Source organism: Myxine glutinosa, chromosome 11 (assembly GCF_964187855.1).
Source record: "Myxine glutinosa chromosome 11, kmMyxGlut1.1, whole genome shotgun sequence".
Taxonomy (NCBI): domain Eukaryota; kingdom Metazoa; phylum Chordata; class Myxini; order Myxiniformes; family Myxinidae; genus Myxine; species Myxine glutinosa.
Window position 1 is genome coordinate 96,023,750 of NC_136271.1, and position 21,251 is coordinate 96,045,000.

At 51.9% G+C, this 21,251-nt stretch overlaps 1 long non-coding RNA gene across 1 annotated transcript in view; it reads left to right on the top strand.

Annotated features, from left to right (window-relative positions):
- Positions 1–2,285: 2,285 nt before the first annotated feature.
- The window catches only part of LOC144894310 (uncharacterized), a 227,336-nt gene continuing 208,370 nt past the window's right edge, over positions 2,286–21,251 (top strand). Inside the window, exon 1 of the long non-coding RNA XR_013625000.1 lies at positions 2,286–2,348. This is a non-coding gene — a long non-coding RNA (uncharacterized LOC144894310). The remainder of the gene's footprint in view (positions 2,349–21,251) is intronic.

The window sequence follows — 21,251 nt, forward strand, 5'->3', positions numbered from 1 at the left end:
AATGGCCGCTCAAGAGAATCAAATGGAAGGGATGCAAAAAGGGTTAGAGGGGTTAGAAAACACCATGGAAGGCAAATTGAGGGACATGAGGGACCAAGCGGAAAGGGAAGTTAACCAAATGGGGCAGCAGATAGAGGGGGTCAGAATGGGGGTAGAAACCAAACTGGATGCTCACAGGGAGGAAATGGAGCAGATGAGGGTGGCATCTGGGCAGGAGATGCAAGTGATGGGAGAGGAGATCAGAAGAGAGGTGAGTGAGGAGGTCGGAGGAGTGCGCGAGGAGGTGAGGCACTGTAAGGAGCACATGGAGAAGGAGGTGAGAAAGGGGACTGTAAAGTTACAAGGGGGCATAGAGGACCTGACGCAGGAGGTGGAGCAGCTGACGGTGGGACAGACGGAGTTAGTGGAGCAGGTTCAAAGGAACACTGCGGTATTAGGTTTAAAAGCGACACAAAATGACCTAAAAAATGACTTGGTAGCGACGAAGAGGGAATGTCAGATGGTACGTGAGGGACTGACAACGAGGTTGGACGAGGTGATAGAGGTAATGGAGACGAAGGACCGGCAGGTGAGGACGCACATGGAAACGGTCAAGGTAGCCTTGGAGGACGAGCTTGAGGAGACGTACCGGGGAATAAAAGAGGTGAAGCAGAAATTAGAAGAAGTGGAAGAAGGGATGAGCGAAATTAAGAAGCGACGGAGAGGGGATAAGAAAGAGATAAAAGAGGAGATAAAAGAATTGGTCCAAAGTCTGTGTTTGGATCGTGATGATGTGCTCATTAACCGGATGAGGGATTCGCAGGTGATGGAGGAGAAGCGAAGAGGAAGAGGACCCGGTGTAAGTGGTGACCAATATGGTCGTGCGTATGATGCGCCAGGGGATTTAAGAAGCTTGGGGGTCGAGATGGACCCGGGTGTTCGTGAGAGGCCGTTGGTGAAGTGTGTGACAGGTCTGGTGTGCGAAAAAGGAGGTGTGCGAGAAAGTCCGACTCTGGGGTGTGTGAGGAAAAAGTGCGTGCCAAGGAGTGAGGGTGCTGGCGAGAGTGAGTCGGTCGTAGCGCGTGTGCGAGGGAGCACATGGAGGCGCGGTGTGGTAAGTGTTACAGAGGGTGTGACGGGAGAGTGTGCGCAGGAGTGTGCGCGAGAAAGGTGTGTGACGGACAGGTGCATGAGGAAAGAGTGCGCTGTCAGAAGTAAGGAAGAGTGTCCACCTGTGGTGAGTGTTACAGAGGGTGTAACGGGAGAGTGTGCGCGAGAAAGGTGTGTAACGGACAGGTGCATGAGGAAAGAGTGCGCTGTCAAGAGTAAGGGTGAGTGCGCTGTCAAGAATGGAGGTGAGAGTAGTGAGAGTGACAAGGAGCATGAGTTGGGTGTGACAGGTGAGCGAGGATGCACACCTGGAATGGAAGGATGCACACCTGGAATGGTAGAGCGTGAGTGGGAATGCACGCTGGAGTTGGTGGTGAGGCACGTGGTTGGGTGTGCGAATGAGAGCACACCTGTGATTGTCACAGAGGAGGTGACCGAGGAGGGGGCGCGAAGAGGTGTGTTGGTGAGGTGTGCGACCAACGAATGTGTGCCGGGGTGTTCGGTGGTCAGGTGTGTGACCAAGGCTGTGAGTGGAATGGGTGTGCCTGGGTGTGTAGGGAACGGTACAAGGAGCATGGAGGCGGCTGGATGTGTGAGCAAGGAACGGGCTGCGGGGTGTAAGCGTCCAGGTGAAGCATCGACGTTAGACGGGGTAGAGTTTAGAACGACTTATAGCCGAATCGGGCCCTCGGTGCGTGCTGGGCCTCGCTTTGAACGGCCGCGTCCGTGCTCCACTAGGCGGAGCGGGCGGCCCGATAGAAGGAGTCGTCATGGCGACCACTTTTTGTTGAGGCATTCCGGCAGGTCGAGATCGGTGCATTGGATGGCTCCGTGCCGAGATGGTGCGTGGGATCTCGGCCCGGGTAAGCCCCCGTCCCTGCACCGAGTGCCGGACGCATCCAGCCGCTGGCACGGAACAACCCGCATTCATGGCTTGGCTTTACAAAGCCGGGCTTTGGACGAGAATTGGCGCACCGAGAGGCATTAGTGAGTAGACTGGGTGATGAGGTTAGTGTTTTGGACCCAAAATTAGAGAAAAACAAAATTTGATGATTGGCAGGGGATTGGCAGTGGTGATTGGCGGATGATGGGCAGTGATTGGCAAATTTTTAATTTGTTGAAATTTGATGTGCAAGGTTGGTGGTGGGCGATGTGCCCGGTGGGTGGGAGTGGCGTCCCTGCCACCCTTCCCAGAGTGGGGGCAAAGGAGCACTAGATTATGGGGTGTATGGCAGTGAAAACTAGCCCGGGTGGGTTAGGTTATATTGTAGGGATCTAGAAGAGATTGACATTAGGTGACGTTAAGGTTAGTTAGTGACTGATACCTGTAGTGGGGACGCAGGTAGATTAGTATGGATGATAATGACGTGGGAGCGCAATAGTTTAAAGGGACGACTGGGAAGCGCAAGTTTCAGAGGGGAGTAGTTAGCTGAGATGATGCCGTGTGTGTGAGGATTGAACAGGTGAGGATTGAACAGGTGTGATCGAACAGGTGTGATTGCACAGGTGTGCAACTGGACGGGTGTGTGGAGCAGTGTGTGAGTAATGAGTGTTGTGGATCAGCGCGAATGCGCTTGGGGAGAGAAGGGTGCAGGTGGCACCAGGTGTGAGAGCACAGGTGTGCCGGTACAGGTGTGTGGAGAGAGTTGGAGTAAGTGGTACGGAGTGGTGTGCATGGTGCGAAGGTGTGGATGGGGAAGAGTGGACCCCTTTCACGAGTACCCGGGGCGGGTAGTGTAAGTGTTAGGTAGAGGGTACAGGTAAATTGTGGTAGGATATTGGCATCTGTGGTGCGGTTGCAGAATGGTGTTGTGAATGGGTGCATTAGTGTTGTGGAAATGGCTGGGCGTGTAGCCTGTTAGTGTGTGTAGTTGGTTGGGCACTCCACCACTGTGAGGATGTCGGCCAGGTGAGGCCGCAGGTGGGCTCTGGGAGCCGGTAGTTGTGAGTGGGTGCCTGAGGATCCCGGGTGTGGTTCGGGCAGCCCAGTGCCAGAGAGGGCACCGAGTGGGGAGAGCGCCAGAGGGCCTTCCCCAGGTAGTTAGGTTAGAGTAAGGAGCAGGTAAGCTCGGAGGCAACTGCAGTGGTGGAGGTGTGCAGGTGGGTAGACCCACTGGGAGAGGTACACGCCACAGCCCAGAAATTGTGCGAGGGCACCGGGAGATGAATCGGGGGAGTGAGACCCCAAATTGAAAAGCACCACAGTCTGGCCAATGGGAATTGGTTTTTAGAACCCATAGTGTAAGAGGGCCAATGGTTTGGCCGGAGAAAGACCCCGGGTAGTGTAAAGTTGTTAAAGTCATTTAGGAAATAGTTAGGATTGATGAACCTGTCGCACCATACGCAGCCACTTACCTGTGGTGATGATGATGACTCCACACCTGTGTTTTCTTTGTTCTGTGTGCAGGAAGTGAGAATTGCTGTTTGGATTTGTGAGACGCATCACGACGTGGATGAGACATTGGGGTGATTCCATCTCTCCCTCCTTCGGAGGGACTGATGATGAATTGGTGATGGCAAATTTTGATGTTCAGTTGGAGATGGCAAATTTTGATGAGAGTTGAAAATGGCAAATTTGATTGGTTAGGAGGGAGAGAAGACGAATTTGGTTTATGGGAGGAACGGGGAAGACAGTAGGGATGTTTGTTGATTTGTAAAGTAGATGTTTATGGGTAGTGTTGTGTTTTGTGGATACAGTAAGGGGTAAGGGAGGGGCCATGTAGGTTACCTGGTGGGGGGGGGGCGTACGGTAGGAACGTACCTGTCTCACCTGGTTCCCATGTGCCCCCAGTGTGCATTACCTTACATTGCGTGCACTTTTGCGCCCTTACCACCTTACTCACTTGTCTGCTTCTTTTGTCTCCCACCTCCGAGGATCTGGCTTTGGGGGCAGAGAGGGAGGAGAGAGAGGTGCTGGCTACGCAGTTGTGGGCCTGCACTTTCGCTGCTTGCTGCCTGGATCGATACACCATATGGACCGCAATGTTTGTGGCCACCCACCATGGACCGCAGTTCTTATGCGGCCAAGCACCACCCGTGGATGGACCTATGGGTCAACGTGGCACCGATGCCATACAAGGTGAACCACTAACAGTTGGCCCCCTGACGGCCACAATAGAGAAATGGACGCGGTTGGCGCCTTTCTTTATTTTTGAAAGAAGTAAGAAGGCCAAGTGCACCACACGAAGGCAAGACCAGCGGCAGAACATCGGCCGGCTGCGACACCACACAATGATTCATAAACACTTTATTGGTGCACCGGATGGTGCTCACTGTGTGATGGGGTGGTGCTTGATGCTTGGAAGGGGTGCTCTGCACATTATTAAAGGCCGTAGGCCACAGAGCACTCGTGGGTTGGTGTATCGATGCTGGCATGCGTGCTCTCTCTATGCATAACATCTGCATGTGTTCCTCCAAAAACAGGTCCTGGATCGTAGTGTAAATATCAGCGTAGTCTTGTGTAAATAATGCTCCCTACCGGCTGTATGTTTAGTTTGAGGATTCTTTCCGGATTCGGTTATCCTGTGGGTGTGTTTCTGTGAGGAGAAGGGTGCAACGTCGCAGGGGGACATATTTACTCATTTGTGAATATCTGTAAAACTGTCGCACTCAGGGTAGAGTTAATAGTAGAGGGAACTACATTGCGTGCCACACTAAAGTAGGTAAAAATTTATCGGGTCGGGACGCCCCGAGGGTAGAGAAGGGTGCAATGTTGCGAATATGGAATTTGGCCTCCATATCCGCTTGTAAATATTCCCCTATTTCCCCAATACTCCCCAACTATCCCCAATCCCCCATTCCCTAGTCCCATTGTCTGTAAACAACACTCTGTAGAACCGACCTTCCCCTTTTTCCCCCATTAAATGTCGTGCCCAGGTCCACCGCATCTCACGTAGACAACTTTCGGACATCTTGCTAGTTATTCTTAGTCTATGTCAGTTAAGGACTCCTTTCCATTAATTCTGACTCTTCGTTGCACCAGAATGTGATTATATGGCACCAGTAGTGAGTTTAGGACCTTCCCATACCTCCTTCCATCTTCTTCCCCAAACAACAACAACAACAACAACTACAGCTACAACCACAACTACAACCACGGCGCGCGGGGGGAGTGTGCGTCCTCCCACCAGCTCGGTTAGCCGCCATGACCATGCGCTCCACGGGGTTACCACGAAGGGGCTCCCTGTCAGCCCCTCGTCAAGGGCGGAGCCGGTAACCCCCCCGCATGCACCCAATGAGAAGCAACGAGCCGATTCCATCTGGGGCGGAGCTAACGAGCCGAGGGCGTGTCACTCCCCGCCGGATATACGCAGCGACTTACCGGATGTGAGGTCAGATGCGCCCCGAGCTTGAGCCTTGAGAAGACAAGAGAGCCACCTCCGAGCGCTGAGAGACCTCCTGCATCTTTTGGGCCGCGCTATCCTGTCCCTGAGCACAAGGTGCACCTTGTGCTGGCCATCGAATACCCGCTTTCCTTGCCATCAATCCCCGTGTGAGTCAGCCTTTTGTCCCGTTTATCTGTCGTCTGTTGGGGTTAATATAAGTGTGTCTAAGTGCCTGTCTTTCTATGATGTCCCTCTTGTAGTTGTAATCTAACCTTCCGCCTTAATATAATCTCCTCCGGAGGTCTTGAGAACCGTATCCCTGGTGTCGTGTCATTTTAATCCCAGCCGTGTGTCTTTTCCTTCATTGATCTAGCGTAGCGCGATTAGTCAACGTTCGGGTATAATCGGGTAACTTGTGCAGACGTGGTCATACCAAACCGCTCGGTAAATAACATCTAAGCCGCGTCTGTAACAATATATATATATATATACATAGAAATACTATATACGTATATATACATAGAAAATCCTACAGAAGATCTACGCCCCTTTTCAAAATTTTCACCTTTTGTTACCTTATAACCTGCAATTAAAATACATTAAATCAAACTTTTTCCACCTTTATTTCCACATCGTAACCCACAACTTCCAAGTGAAAAACAAATTCTACAAATTTCAGAAAATTAATTAAAATTACAAAACGAAAATATCTTGGTTGGATTAGTGTCCCACACCCTGAGTTAATACTCGGTGGAAGCACCTTTTACAGCAATTACAGCTGCGATTCTGTTGGGATAGGTTTCTACCAACTTTGCATACTTTGATTGGGCAATATTTGCCTATTCTTCTGTACAAAAATGTTCAAGCTCAGTCAAGTTGTGTGGGGAGCGTTGATGGACAGCAATGTTCAGGTAATACCACAGATTTTCGATTGGATTTAGGTCGGGGCTCTGACTGGACCACTCAAAGCCATTTATCTTTTTGTTCCTTAGCCACTCCAGTGTATCTTTGGCCGTGTGCTTCAGGTCGTTGTCATGCTAAAAGAGAACTTCCGTCCCAATTTCAGCTTTCTTGCAGAGGGCAGCAGGTTTTCCTTTTCGATTTTCTACATTTTACTCCATCCATTTTCCCTTTCTCTCCTGATAAGGGACCCAGTCCCTGCTGATGAGAAACATCCCCATAACATGATGCTGCCACCACCCTGCTTCACAGTAGGGATGGTGTTCTTGTGGTGAGGTGCTGTGTTGGTTTGCGCCAAACGTTACGGCCAAAAAGTTACATCTTGGTTTCGTCAGACCACAAAACTTTTTGCAACATGGCTTCACAATCTCTTTAGTGTTTTTTTTCATCCCTCAAACAGGACTCGAGGTGGGCTATTTTGAGTAATGGTGTCCTTCCTGTACAGGCCAGACTTGAGGAGTGCTTGGGATATTGTTGTCACATACATGCAGTGACCAGTGTTTGCCACAAAGGCCTATAGCTCTTTCAAAGTTGCCATTGACCTCTTGGGGCCTCTCTGATCAGTCTCCTCCTTGCTTGGTCATCCGGTTTGGAGGGACGGCCTGTTCTCGGCAGGGTCTTGATGGTACCATACACCTTCCACTTCTTAATGATTGTCTTGACTGTGCTCCAAGGGATATTCAAGGCCTTTGAAATATTTCACACCTATCCCCTGATCTGCGCATTTCCACAACTTTATCCCGGAGTTCTTTAAAAGCTCCTTGGTGCTCATGGTTGAGTCGTTGCTGTGAAATGCACGACCCAGCAGAGGAAACCTACAGGAACAGCTGATTTTATTCTGAAATAATTATTCTGAAAATAATTTTATTCTGAATTTTATTCTGAAAATAGAATCACAACAATAATTCATCACAGGTGGGGCCAATTAACTTTGTGTGTGATTTTGAAGGTGATTGCTTATACCTGAGCTAATTTACAATTGCTATTATAAGGTGGTGGGATACTTATCCAACCAAGATAATCCAGTTTTGTATTTTTAATTAATCTTCTGAAATTTGTAGAATTTGTTTTTCACTTGGACGTTGTGGGTTATAATGTGTAAATAAAGGTGAAAAAGTTTGATTTCATGCAATTTAATTCCAGGATATATAAGGCAACAAAAGGTGAAAATTTTGAAAGGGGGTGTAGTCTTTCTTTCGGCACTGTACAGTGTACATATACATATATACACATACACATACATACATAATACATACATACATACATATTTACACACATACATACATACATATGTGGCGAACACATTGTCAGTGGGCAATAATTCCGCGCACCAGTGGGTGGCGCGAGCATCCGGGCGTGGAAGCGCAGCTCGGGCCATGCCCGGAGCAAAGGCGTCACGAGGCGCAGGGTGGAACTGAGATACATGCCCCGCCTTTCGGCCGACCGGCCACGCCCGGGGGGCAAGGTGTGGCCTCGGGACATATATGCCGGCTCGATAGTCGAGCCCGCCCAGTGCTTACGTAATATATATAAAAAAAATAACCACCTTTAGAGGCCATTTTTCCCCGCAAAGCGGGGGTTGGCCTTTTTCGGGAGCCGTGGTTGTTGTTGTTTTTCGGTCCCCTTTTTGAAGCAATGTTTTATGGCCGGATGCCCTTCCTGACGCCAACCCTTTTTGCCACCTTTAACGACAAACAGGGAATTACCAGTGAGCTGGTACTCAATTAGCCGACCTCGGAAGGATGACAGGCTGAGTCAACCCCCCTGGCGTTAATTCAGCGATCGACCAGGATTCGAACCCAGGATCCTAGGATCCTAAGCCGGCACCCTAGCCGCTAGCCCAACACCCAACAACACCAGGCAACACCGCTAGCCCAACTCCATCTCGCTTACGTGCGAGCTGTTAATAAAAGGTTTCAGTTTGTACAACGTGTTGTGGCCTACCTTCTTGGCAAACGAATTGTGTGTGCACAGCACCACACTGGTGACCCCGACTGGTTCAGCCGTAGCTGACCCCTGAACACGCCATGGCTACCAACGCTGTCGCCGTCAAACTCCCGGAGTTCTGTGAAGCGCAAGCCGATGTTTGGTTTGTGCAGGCCGAAGCTCAATTCCAGCTCCGGGGCATCACGGCGGACGACACCATGTACTACCACGTGGTCGTCGCCCTCGGGCCCGGCACTGCCGCCCGCGTCGTGTCCATCCTTCGGCGCCCGCCGGGCGCCCACAAGTACGCGGCGCTCAAACGTCTTCTCCTCGTCACGTTCGGGCTCACGGAGGCTGAACGCGCCGACCGCCTCCTGGACCTTCCCGCCCTCGGTGACACACGACCGTCCGTTCGGATGGATTTTATGTTGTCACTTCTTGGAGACCAGCGCCCGGATTTCCTTTTCCGCGCGCTTTTCCTCCGCCAGCTACCTGCGCAGGTGCGGCTCGCACTGGCCGGTTCGAACTTAACGGAACCCCGTGCCCTGGCCGGAGAGGTGGACAAATTTTTCGCGGCCTGCGAAACGCGGTCGGTGTACGGTGCTGCCATAGTGGATCCCGGTGCAGTGGCTACAGCGCCCCCCGATTCCCTCGTGGCCGCTGCTACGCCCCGCCCACCACCGCCGCCGCCACCACCCCCGACCGCTACCTGGTCCCACATATTCAGGACTTTTCCGCCCGGTTGGCGAAAACGACCATTTTCTCCAAGGTGGACCTCATCCGGGGCTACCACCAGGTCCCCGTACAACCGGACGATGTACCGAAGATGGCCGTCATCACACCTTTCGGCCTCTTCGAGTTCTTGCGGATGCCTTTTGGGTTGGAAAATGCGGCCCAGGCGTTCCAGCGGCTCATGGACAGCGTCTTGCGCGACTTGTCCTTCATCTACATCTACCTGGACGACATCCGAGCCGCGAGTGCGTCCCGGGAGGAGCACCTGCTCCATCTCCGCATGCTCTTTGAACGCCTGGGCCAGCATGGCCTGATAATCAACCCCGCGAAGTGCCGTTTCGGCGTAACCGCCATCGACTTTTTGGGGCACCGCATCACCAGGCACGGGGCCATCCCTTTACCGGCCAAGGTGGAGGCGGTCAGAAGTTTCCCGCTCCCCCGCACGATCAAGGGGCTCCAGGAATTCCTGGGCATGGTGAATTTTTATCACCGCTTCGTGCCCCGCGTCGCCCAGCTCCTGCGCCCCCTGCATGAGGCCCTCCGGGGGAAGCCGGGCAAAGGTGACATCGCCTGGACGGAGCCGATGGCCGCGGCGTTTGCGGGCGCAAAGCTGGCCTTGGCCAACGCCACCATGCTGGCGCACCCGTCGCCCGATGCACCAATCGCCCTCACCACCGACGCGTCGGACTACGCGGTGGGCGCGGTGCACGAGCAGTGGGTGAGTAGTGCTTGGCAGCCGCTGGCGTTTTTTAGCCGGCAGCTCCGCCCGCACGAACGCCGGTACAGCACCTTCGACCGCGAGCTGCTCGGGCTCCACCTGGCGGTCCGACACTTCCGCCATCTTCTCGAGGGCCGCCCGTTCACGGCCTTCATCGATCACAAGCCCCTTGTTTTCGCAATGGCCAAGGTCGCCGAGCCATGGTCGGCCCGGCAGCAACGTCACCTCTCTGCCGTGTCCGAGTACACGACGGACATCCATCACGTCGTGGGTAAAGACAACCCGGTGGCGGATTGCCTTTCCCGGTCCGTCGCACACGCGGTCCACCTCGGGATCGACTATGCCCGGATGGCGGCGGACCAGGCCGCCGACCCCGACATCCAGGCCTTGCGGACCGCCGTTACGGGCCTCCGCGTCACCGAGGTGCCGTTTGACGTCGCGGGCACTGCCCTCTTGTGCGACGTCTCCCTCGGCCGGCCTCGCCCCATCGTGCCCGCTGGCGGTTTTTGACGCCATCCACGGCCTGTCCCACCCGGGCACGAAGGCCTCCCAGAAGCTCGTCGCGGCGAAGTTCGTCTGGCATGGCTTCAGGGAGAACGTCCGCGACTGGGCCAGGACGTGCCTCACGTGCCAGCGCGCAAAAGTCCACCGTCACACCCAAGCCCCGTTGGCCCGTTTACGGTGCCCGAACGTCGGTTCAACCACGTCCACGTCGACTTGGTGGGACCTCTGCCCCCCTCGCGGGGTTTCACCCACTTCCTCACCATGGTGGACCGCACCACCCGGTGGCCGTCGGCCGTGCCATTGGCGGCGACGGCTGCGGCTGACGTCGCGCAAGCCTTCATCGCCACGTGGGTTGCCCGGTTCGGCACCCCTCGGACATCTCGTCAGACCGTGGCCCCCAGTTCACCTCGGAGCTCTGGGGAGCAGTGGCGCAAGGGCTCGGCGTCAAGTTGCACCGCACCACTGCTTACCACCCCCAGGCCAACGGCCTGTGCGAGCGCTTCCATCGCTCAATGAAGGCCGCGCTCCGGCCAGCCTCCGCGACGGCAGCTGGGCCGACAGGCTCCCCTGGGTCCTGCTGGGCCTCAGGATGGCACCCAAGGACGACCTGCGCGCGTCCTCAGCGGAGCTGGTCTTCGGACAACCACTGCGGGTACCGGGCGAATTTATCCCCGACTCTACGGCCCCTTTTTCCGCGGCGCAACAGCGCTCCACCCTTCAGGAGACCGCCAGGAGGTTCGCCCTAGTGCCGACGGCACACCACGGTTGCACGTCCTCCCACGTCGCCCCGGAGCTTTGCATGGCGGAGTACGTTTTTGTCCGGCACGACGCCCACCGGGCACCGCTGCGGCCTCCGTACGACGGGCCCTTCCGCGTGCTGGAGACCGGGGACAAGCATTTCACCATGGACATCGGCGGTACTCCAGATCGTATCTCTGTGGACCGCCTCAAGCCGGCCCACCTCGACCTGGACCACCCCCCGCCAGCAGCTCTGCCTCCGCGTCGAGGCCGCCCCCCGGCGGGCAGACCCCCGGCACCCCCCAGCCCCGCCGTCCCACTACCCCCCAGCCCTGCACGCATCGCCAGAGGGCGTTTCGGCCGGGTCATCCGGCTTCGCCGCAAGCTCACCCTTCAGGTGCGCGGGAATTCTGGGGGGGCGCGTGTGGCGGACACATTGTCAGTGGGCAATAATTCCACGCACCAGTGGGTGGCGCGAGCATCCGGGCGTGGAAGCGCAGCTCGGGCCACGCCCGGAGCAAAGGCGTCACGAGGCGCAGGGTGGAACTGAGATACATGCCCCGCCTTTCGGCCGACCGGCCACGCCCGGGGGCAAGGCGTGGCCTCGGGACATATATGCGGGCTCGATAGTTGAACCTGCCCAGTGCTTACGTGCGAGCTGTTAATAAAAGGTTTCAGTTTGTACAACGCGTTGTGGCCTACCTTCTTGGCAAACGAATTGTAGTGGTTGCCTTATTCACATGTCGCGGTTATCTTATTCACATGTCGCGGTTAACTTATCCGCATGTGACGGTTACCAAAACGATATGTTTGGTCTAACCCACGCACACGGGCTTTTGGTTGTGTGGTCGTGACGCACGCGCGGCTGTTGGAACCACGCCCTCCGAAGAGGGTTCTTGGTTTTTTGTAAGCCGTTACGACTTCCGTTCGCGAGCAGTTGCCGGAGATTTCTGTACAATAAACAAGCTTTGTACCCAAAGAAATGGCCTCTTCTTGTCGTCTTCGGCAACTACTAAACATACATATTTACATCTATGAATAATACGTAATACATACATAATACATACATATACATCTCTACATACATACATATTTACATATGTATATATAACACATACATAGATGCATACATATGTAACCAGGTGGTATTAAAGCACCGATAATTCCGCACTGGAAGATCGCGTTAATCCTGCGAGAGTTGTTGTGCCACGGAATTTGGAGCGGAAGTTGCGTGGCCGCGGGGGATTGTGGGTGACGTTTGAGACCCGAGAGGACGGTCGGCCATGTTCCTGTGTAGTGAGGCTCGTGTGGTGCCATCCCAGTTAAGTGGTCGACTCACATTTTTCATCGAAAGACATGATGGAGTATAAAGTAAGAACGGCGTCGTGTTTTAGTGACGAAATGCACGTAAAAGTCGGATGGTTTTCGATCCGAGAGCTGTGCAAATGTTATAATATTAATATTACAGGGGGAGATCTCCAGAGGAGCGTAGCAAAGCTGGTTTTGTTACGAGATACGAGACGAAGTTTTTGTGAGTAAATCCAAAATCTCCTGCAACGATTGGGGTGCCGGGAAAAAGGTTGATGTGCTTCATGGGAGGATGGTTCTGACTGGAGGATTGTGTCGCTCTTTGTTTCAGGCCATTCGCCATTTTTGTTTTTCTGGTATTTTTCAACTACTTTGCTTTGTAAAGTTACCACAGTGTGACGGTGACTTTGTTTTACGAACTGTTGATTAAAATTTAAAAAACTAAATTTCGCGACTCGACAGCGAAATTATTCCAGTGAAGAACCCCGAGTAAGTAATTTGTATACCCGAGTGTACCGGGTAACGCATGACATACATACAGACAAAACCTGTTCTCGACGGCTTTGCCCTGTGGGCTGCACCTTAAAAATAACTGCTCTGCTGAGCGTGTCCTCCGCAAGGTAAAGGGGCGGAGCTTGGCTGAAGCCTCGCCCCATCAGCGTCGTATTTTAAAGGTGAATGCTCTGTCGGGAATCAAACCAATTGCATTTAGGTATTTATTTTGCACAATAGAAATTGATATACAAATGGTCCACAGTCATCGCAGGTCTACACTGAGTGCGAGTTGTCATCACATGATCCCTTACGACTCCAAACAAGAAAATGCGGCCATTTGGCCCATTATTGCCGTGGTGCACTCCTCGGTTAATTAGTTTTGCCCCGAAGGGGATGCGAGACTACTGGTGTGTGTGTGTGTGTGTGTGTGTGTGTGTGTGTGTGTGTGTGTGTGTGTGTATTTTTTCCTCTGTCGGTGTTTGTGTGTGCGTCCACGTCCATATATTTTCACTTTTAAAATGGTTTTCTCTGCAATCACTTGTCCAAACAATGCAACTTGTCCAAACAATGCAAACCTTTAAACATCGGAGTGACTTCATGGAGAATATTTTTTTTATTGCTGACTGATGTCATATGTCTTGGCAGCCATATTGTGTTAAAGGAAGAAAAAAAAATGGACATAGTTTTCTCTGAAACTGCTCAACAAAAAAGATTGAAACTTGACATGCCATCAACTCCCCATGGGGTATGCAGGATGATAACGATGACATGACAGGTGAAGTGGTATTCCAGTCATAATTGATCGATTTGAAATCCTTATCCAAAAAGAGTTTTCTCTGCAACCGCTTTTCCGATCGATAAAAAAAATTTCATTACAAAACAACAAAATTAAGCAATTTAAGGTGAACAACAGCATGTCTTGGGGTTTGTTTGAAAGGGCAGTTTGGCTCACTTTATTATCTGCGTTCCAGCCATTACCCAAACTGCACCTGGAAATTACATCCCCCAAGGTCAACTGCTGTGTTTTCAACTCTTGTGTTTGTCTCTTGTTAAATGTCAAGTCTTGTGTTGCCTGGATTTTCCGTCTGCATGCATGTGCGTGGTTTGTGTGTTACACCTATCCCATTAGCCGTAGACCCTGCAGAAGGATGTGAAAAAGGAATCTCATCATATTTTTTTTTTGTTCTCATCATTGTGAAGAAAAATCTCAAGCGTCGTATACGAGTACATGGGACCTTCAAAAGGATATCGAACGAGGCACAATATTTCAAGATATTGTCATAGCCATCTCATGGAAATGTTCAGGGTTTCATACTTTAAATTACATCTCTAATATTGTTTGATAGTTTTTGAGGTAGTCTGTTCAATTTCTGTTTTGTCTTTCAGCAATTTAATTTTAATCCTCTAAAATGTCTACAATCTCAAGTCTGTTTTTTTTTTCTTCTTCCCAAAAACGATCTCATAACATGCAGTATTTACCTCCTGCTGATGTGATGTGAATAATCCCACTTTTCATTTCAAGCTTTTATTGAAATTCCTAAATGAAGTGCAATTCTTTCCACACAATGGAATTAATGGCCCCTTTCATATTTAGCCATGATTGTCCTACACAAAACAAATATGGATCTTTCAAGCTTGCATCCCAATAGCATGGAATTAGATTGAGGATATTGATTTTGGTGTTACTTTCGATACATAAAACACCATCATTCGTGTACATATATTTCATTCTTATTGAGTTCATCAGCTTTACGCATTCTGTTGTAATACAATCTAATGACATACAGTACCTGCTTGAACCCTATATTCCCTTTGTGTGTGTGTGTGTGTGTGTGTGTGTGTGTGTGTGTGTGTGTGTGTGTGTGTGTGTGTGTGTGTGTGTGTGTGTGTGTGTGTGTGTGTGTGTGTGTGTGTGTGTGTGTGTGTGTGTGTGTGTGTGTCTATATAAAAGAAAGTTTTTGTTTGTTTGTTTGCACGTGCTAATCTCCTGAACGGTAAAAGATAGGAAGAAACCTCTAACAATAAAAATGTCGGGACGGGCCCCGGGAAGGTTATAGGCGAGGTGGTGAGGCCGCTTCGGCCGGGCTGGGCCCATTTCGCAATTAAAAGCTGAGCTGAATTATAGTAGTCAATCTTCTACGGCCACGAGTAAAAACTGAATTATAGTAGTAAATTCATTCAAAAAGAACCAAAAATGTCCGGATGGGGCCCGGGAAGGTTATAGGCTCGGTGGTGAGGCCGGTCGAGGCTGCCTCGGCCGGGCTAGGCCCATTTCGCAATTAAACTGCCGAAGTCTAGGCTCTCTGCTCACCTTCACTCTTTCATTCCTCGTTTCTCCCGCCTCTGGAACAAACTCCCTCACTCCCTTCAATCTCACTCGTCCCTCCAGGCCTTTAAAACAGCTGTTCACCACCATCTCTTATCTTCCCCCATCCAAAACCTTGATCTTTTCTACCCCTGCTAATTCACCCAGATCCACTTTTTTTTTAATTCCAACTTCTGTCCTGGAAGTCCTTGCAGTGTCCATATGTTTCATACGTTTCATACCTCTCCCACCCCCCCCCCCCCTTCCCACGCCGCCTCCCCCCAGGCACTCTCCCTCCCACACATCTCTCGATGTCCCTGCTCTCAAATGTTGTGTTTGTGTCCTTCCCCCTCTCACCCCATCTTGTCTACCGCTCCCCTTATTATATGTTTTATGTGTCGGTTTGTCTTTCTGTGTGATTAATGTTCGCTCTTTCACGAGCCTCGATCTTCTGAAGAATAAGAACAAAGAATCGAAAGAACAACATGTTGTTATGTCTGCCCTCCTACAGGGAAAGGAAACATTGTTTTTCCTGCTTCTTTTCTTTCCAAACAATAATTACAAACGCACACCTTTCTTGCCGTTTTCTTGCCCCAAAATAGGTATTTCCTTTCTTTTCAGAAACTGCACACTCAATTTCGATGAAACTTCACTACAACCTTCATTATCCGTGATGCACCAATGTTTGTTCAAGGCATTGGAAAAACTAGGGTCTGAGGGGGTACACGTGGTGGCAGTGGCAATGGGGGTGGGGGGGAGGTGGGGTTCGGGGGTTTCCCCCCAAAATAGGTATTTTTTTGTTTGTTAAAAGTATCATCATTATGTTAGTATGATTCGACATGCTGCTCTGTCTTCCAGCAACCATTGAAATTGGTCTAAAATACCTTTAGTCATGCAGTATACTGTTTATTCTACCAGGTGAGCGCCACGGGTATTGTCCCTATTTTTTAAATTTAGGTCCTGTTCCCATTTTTAAAGTAGTCATAGGTGAAACACCATGAATCATACATTTCACCTTGTTTTTTCCGCTGTAATATAAATATATATATATAATGAATTTGGTAGAGCAATATGTAGATCTGAGTAGGTAAAATGCTCTGGGATGTCGCGATAGCTAGAACCCACTATGTACCTTTAAGTTAGTATGTGTAGGTGTATGCCGGGATAATTGCGTATATATTTCCTGTACGGGGACAGGAAGTGCTAAGTAGTTAGGGCGATAAGGGTAACTTTGTGTGTTTTCCCACCCCTGTGGTCAATCCAATGTCCCTTTTGGCATCGCACCTAGACAGTAGGAATTCATGCCCCTAGTGCACCTACATTAATTAATTCCCTTCCCTTTCACATCAATGAAACAACACCCACCAAAACGGGCAGGCTGAGACACACCCTGCTGAGACACGATGAGAAGGGGGTGGATCTTTTGACGTCATGGGGGTGGGCGGACGAATGGACGTCACGAGAGGGCGGGACGGTGCGTGAGGGAAGTGACGACACGAAGGAGAAGAAGAAGAGTTCGGAGTTGGACACGAGGCAGAGCAGACGCCATTTGGGGGAGCTGAGAGAATTCAATCGTGATAGAGTGCACTGGACATTTTTTCCCTCGTTCTTTCCTGCCTTCGTTCCCTCCATCTTCCCTGCGATTGGATCACGTGCTTGCGTGGGCGGTTGTTGTGCCGAGGTTCGCCCCGTTGGTGGCCGTATTCGTGGCCTCTTGCATACCATCGCCAACCACTCACGATCTCCAAAGCGCCAGGCAGAGACGACAGCCCCAGAAACCATGGTCCTTCGGGCCGGGTGAGCATTTGAGAGTTGCGGGGGCGAGAGGACTGGGGCCGGCGAGCGAGTCGCGTCGGGGAGACCCCTCCCGCCCACGTGTCAGGGCCTAGCCATCCGAGGCCTGCACGATCTCCACGCCACGCTCCTGAGCGAGCAAAGCTAAGAACGCACACACACCCTCTTTGTTCATTTCGTCGTCTGCCCTGTGGTTTGTTTAATAACTCTGTCGAGTGGGAGTACTCCATATAGGGGGTTTAGAGAATCACATTTCTTTGTTCTCGGAACCGTTAATAAATCCTTATATTATTTTCTGTATATATCTGAACGCAGTTTCCTGTTTGATTTTAATAGTTAAGGCTGCGGGACCCTTACCGTTCCCCTCCATCTCGCGCGCTTTGGTTTTGGTTTGATTGGCATCCGCTATTGAGTTTTCGCCTCGGGAGTTTAAAGCCTCGCAATCGGCCTCCGCAACTGTGGTGTTAATCGCGATTGCGCGACGATATATATATATATATATATATATATATATATATATGAATGAATGAATGATCGTTTTAAGGCCATTTTCCCCGCTAGAGCGGGGGTTAGCCTTGCGGGCCCCATGACAATCATGGTTCCCTTTTTGAGGCAATGTTTTTATGGCCGGATGCCCTTCCTGGCGCCAATCCTTAGTCGTCTCTTACGATGCACAGGGATACGGTGTACCACTGTACCTATTCTAAACCGGGGTACACACCGGGATCATTCATCCCAGCAAGCTGGTACTCGATTTGCCGACTTCGGAAGGATGACAGGCTGAGTCAACCCCCCTGGCGTTAATTCAGCGATCGACCGGGATTCGAACCCAGGATCCTAGGATCCCAAGCCTGCACCCTAACCGCTAAGCCAACACCAGGCTGTATATATAAGTAACTATATATATATATCATTTGGATATACTCCCAACCGCAAATCTTTACTTTTAGATATATATATATATATATATATATATATATATATATATATATATATATATATATATATATATATATATATATACACACACACACACACACACACACACACACACACACACACACACACACACACACACACACACACACACACACGCACACACACACGCACACACACACACACACATATATATATATATATATATATATATATATATATATATATATATATATATATTATAATAGGCTACGGTGATTCTGTCTGTCTGTCCGGGGGTGTGGCTTACTCTGTTTACAGAGTAGCTCCACCCATTCTTGGAGAGGCTTCATGGAAACAAATATCCACCATTTTATTAACTCGAATATAGTCAGGTTCACTATGTTTTTTCGTTCAAAATCATGGTAGATTAGCAAACCTATACATTTTTGGAAACGTTATTACATGGAAAATCTGAAAATCAATGTTTACATTTGCCAATTCCGACCAATTCGATTCGACCAATCGACCATTCCATTCGACCAATCACTTCGATCGACCATTCGACCAATTCGATCTATTCGATTCGATTTGATTCATCGAATTCGATTCGATCGACCATTCGACCAATTCGATTTGCCAATCAATTTGACCGACCTTTGCTTGTGTGGAACGGACTGTGAAAACGATGCGGACTATATTGTCGGATACGACACACAGGACAGTGATGACGAACTCTAAATGGCATATTCTGAATCGTGTATGTTTGATGCCATTGACTGCCTGTGTATATTTTGTCATCGACTGTCCATTGCTGCGACTGTCCATTGTCCATTGCTGCGGACCAGACGATGTCGTGCTTGGCCGGCTTGCCCCGGAGGGCTTCGTAGAGGGGCCGCATGAGTTGAGCAGCGCGGGGCACGAAGCGGTGATAGAAATTCACCATTCCCAGGAATTCCTGCAGGGCCTTTATGGAGCGGGGACGCGGAAACGTGGTGATGGCCTCGACCTTGGTTGGCAGCGGCACGGCCCCGTTCTTGGTGATGTGGTGGCCCAAAAAATCAACGGCCGTCGTGCCGAAGTGGCATTTGGCCAGGTTGACGATGAGGCCGTGCTCGCTGAGGCGCCCGAACAGTGTTCGGAGGTGGAGGAGGTGCTCGGCCCGGGACGTGCTGGTGACGAGGATGTCGTCCAGGTAAACGAAGAGGAACGGCAGGTCACGCAGCACGCCGTCCATCAAGCGCTGGAACGCCTGAGCCGCGTTCCTGAGGCCAAACGGCATCCGTAGGAATTCGAATAAGCCGAACGGCGTGATGACGGCCGTTTTAGGGACGTCGGCCGCCCTGACAGGTACCTGGTGATATCCTCGTATGAGATCGATTTTTGAAAAAATGACCCGTCCTGCCAGACGGGCGGAGAAGTCTTGGATGTGCGGGATCGGATACCTGTCGGGGGTGGTAGCATCAAGGTGGCGGTAGTCGCCACATGGGCGCCAGCCGCCCCCTGGCTTTGGGACGATGTGTAGTGGCGAAGCCCACGCGCTATCGGAGCGCCGCACGGTGCCGAGGTGTTCCAAAGCGTCGAACTCGGCTTTGTCTACTGCGAGCTTGTCTGGGTCGAGGCGGCGGGCTCTGGCGTAGACCGGCGGGCCCGTGGTTGGTATGTGGTGCTCGATCCCATGTCGTACCGCGACGGCCGAAAACGTCGGCCGCGTGAGGGCCAGGAACTCCGTGAGCAGGCGAGCAAACTCGTTCGCCGCCTGGAGGGTGCATGCCAGCTCGGTCGGAGCGGAGCTGCTCAATGTGCATACCAGGGAGCTGAAGGTCTCGGCGTTGATGAGGCGACGCCGTTGGACGTCCACCAGCAGTCCGTGTGCGCAGAGGAAGTCGGCGCCTAGCAGAGCCATGGGCACGTTTGCGGTTACAAACGTCCAAGTAAAGCGTTGGCCGCCGAAGCAGAGGGTGACGTTGCGCGGGCCGAAGGTGCGGATGGCCGATCCGTTGGCCGCAACCAAGGAGGGGCCGCAAACCGCGGATTGCCTGTCCTGATCAGAGGTGGGTATGACGCTCAGTTGGCCGCCTGTGTCACACAGGAAGCGCCGTCCGGACGCTTTGTCCGTGATGAAAAGTAAGTTGCCCGTGTGGCCGGCGCTCATGGCTGGTAATGAATGCCGGCCCGGCCGTTTCCCGGCCTGCCGAAGGTGCACGGGGGTCGGCATGTCCGGGCCTTCTGTCCGAACCTGGCATGATAGTAACACCACGCTTGGTCAGGTGGAGTCCCCGTTGTCGTGCTTGAGGTGTTCGGCTCGGCGTTGCGGCCGCCAATTGCGTCGGCAGTTCGGTCGTCGACCGTGCCGGGTGCTTGGGCGCCATGGGCGTTGCGTTGGACGGCGGTGGGCCCCAGGTCGCTGCTGCAATGCGTTGGCCTGCCGCGGAGATCTTGTCGGCTTCCCTGGCGAGGGCGCAGGGATCCGTGATCGTCGTGCTCGCCAGGGCGAGGCGTACCGGGCTAGGCAGCTGACGGAGGAACAGCTCCCGGAATAGGAATGCCGGAGAGTGCTCGCCGAGCAGCGAAAGCATGTAGTCCATTCGCTAGGACGGGCACGTGTCGCCAAGCTCGGGCAGGTCGAGCAGGCGCCGTGCGCGTTCCGCCGATGAGAGGACGAAAGCGTCGAGGAGGAGCTTTTTAATCGCGCCGTATTTGTCAGCGGCTGGCGGGCTCTCGACGAGGCTCAGGGCGCGGGCCGTGGTGGCTGAACCGAGCGCTGCTACCACATGGTGGAAGCGGGTGTCGTCGGACGTGATGCCTCGCAGGGCGAACAGGGAGTCCGCCTGGGCGAACCAAACCGCCGCGTGAGCCTCCCAGAAGGTAGGCAGTTTAAGGGCAACTGCCGTGTCCATGTCGGTAGGTCACCAATGTCGGAGCTGTGCTCCCACGTAATCGGAAGAATGGACGCGACAAAAAGCTGGAATTCGTCCGAGTTTCTTTATTGTCACAAAACAACTCGGGTACTCTGAAAAGCCCGTTTATCGGGCAGCAATATATATACACACATTATCCCGGAGCGTTTGCCCGGGTAAGGCGAGAGGGGGCATGCCCGGGCATCCCGGATGCGGCCTGGCAAGTCGAGAGCGGGCGTGCCCGGGCATGCCCGGGCGTCCCGGCCGAGGCCTGGCAAGTTGAGCGCGGGCCTGCCCGGGCGTCCTGGACGAGCCCGGCATGGTGATCGCTCCGCGTCCTTGGTAGGTGCAAGGCGATTGTGTAAACCCAGCGGTAGCCGCTACAATACTTTCATTGGATTCTTTGTCCCTGAAAATATAGGTTTAGTATATTCTAAAAAGTTTTTAGGGTAATTAGAGGCAGAAATAGAACAAAATATGTATTTTACAGTGGCCATTTTGAAAATCCAAAATGGCCACCATACAGGTATCTCTCCAAATGT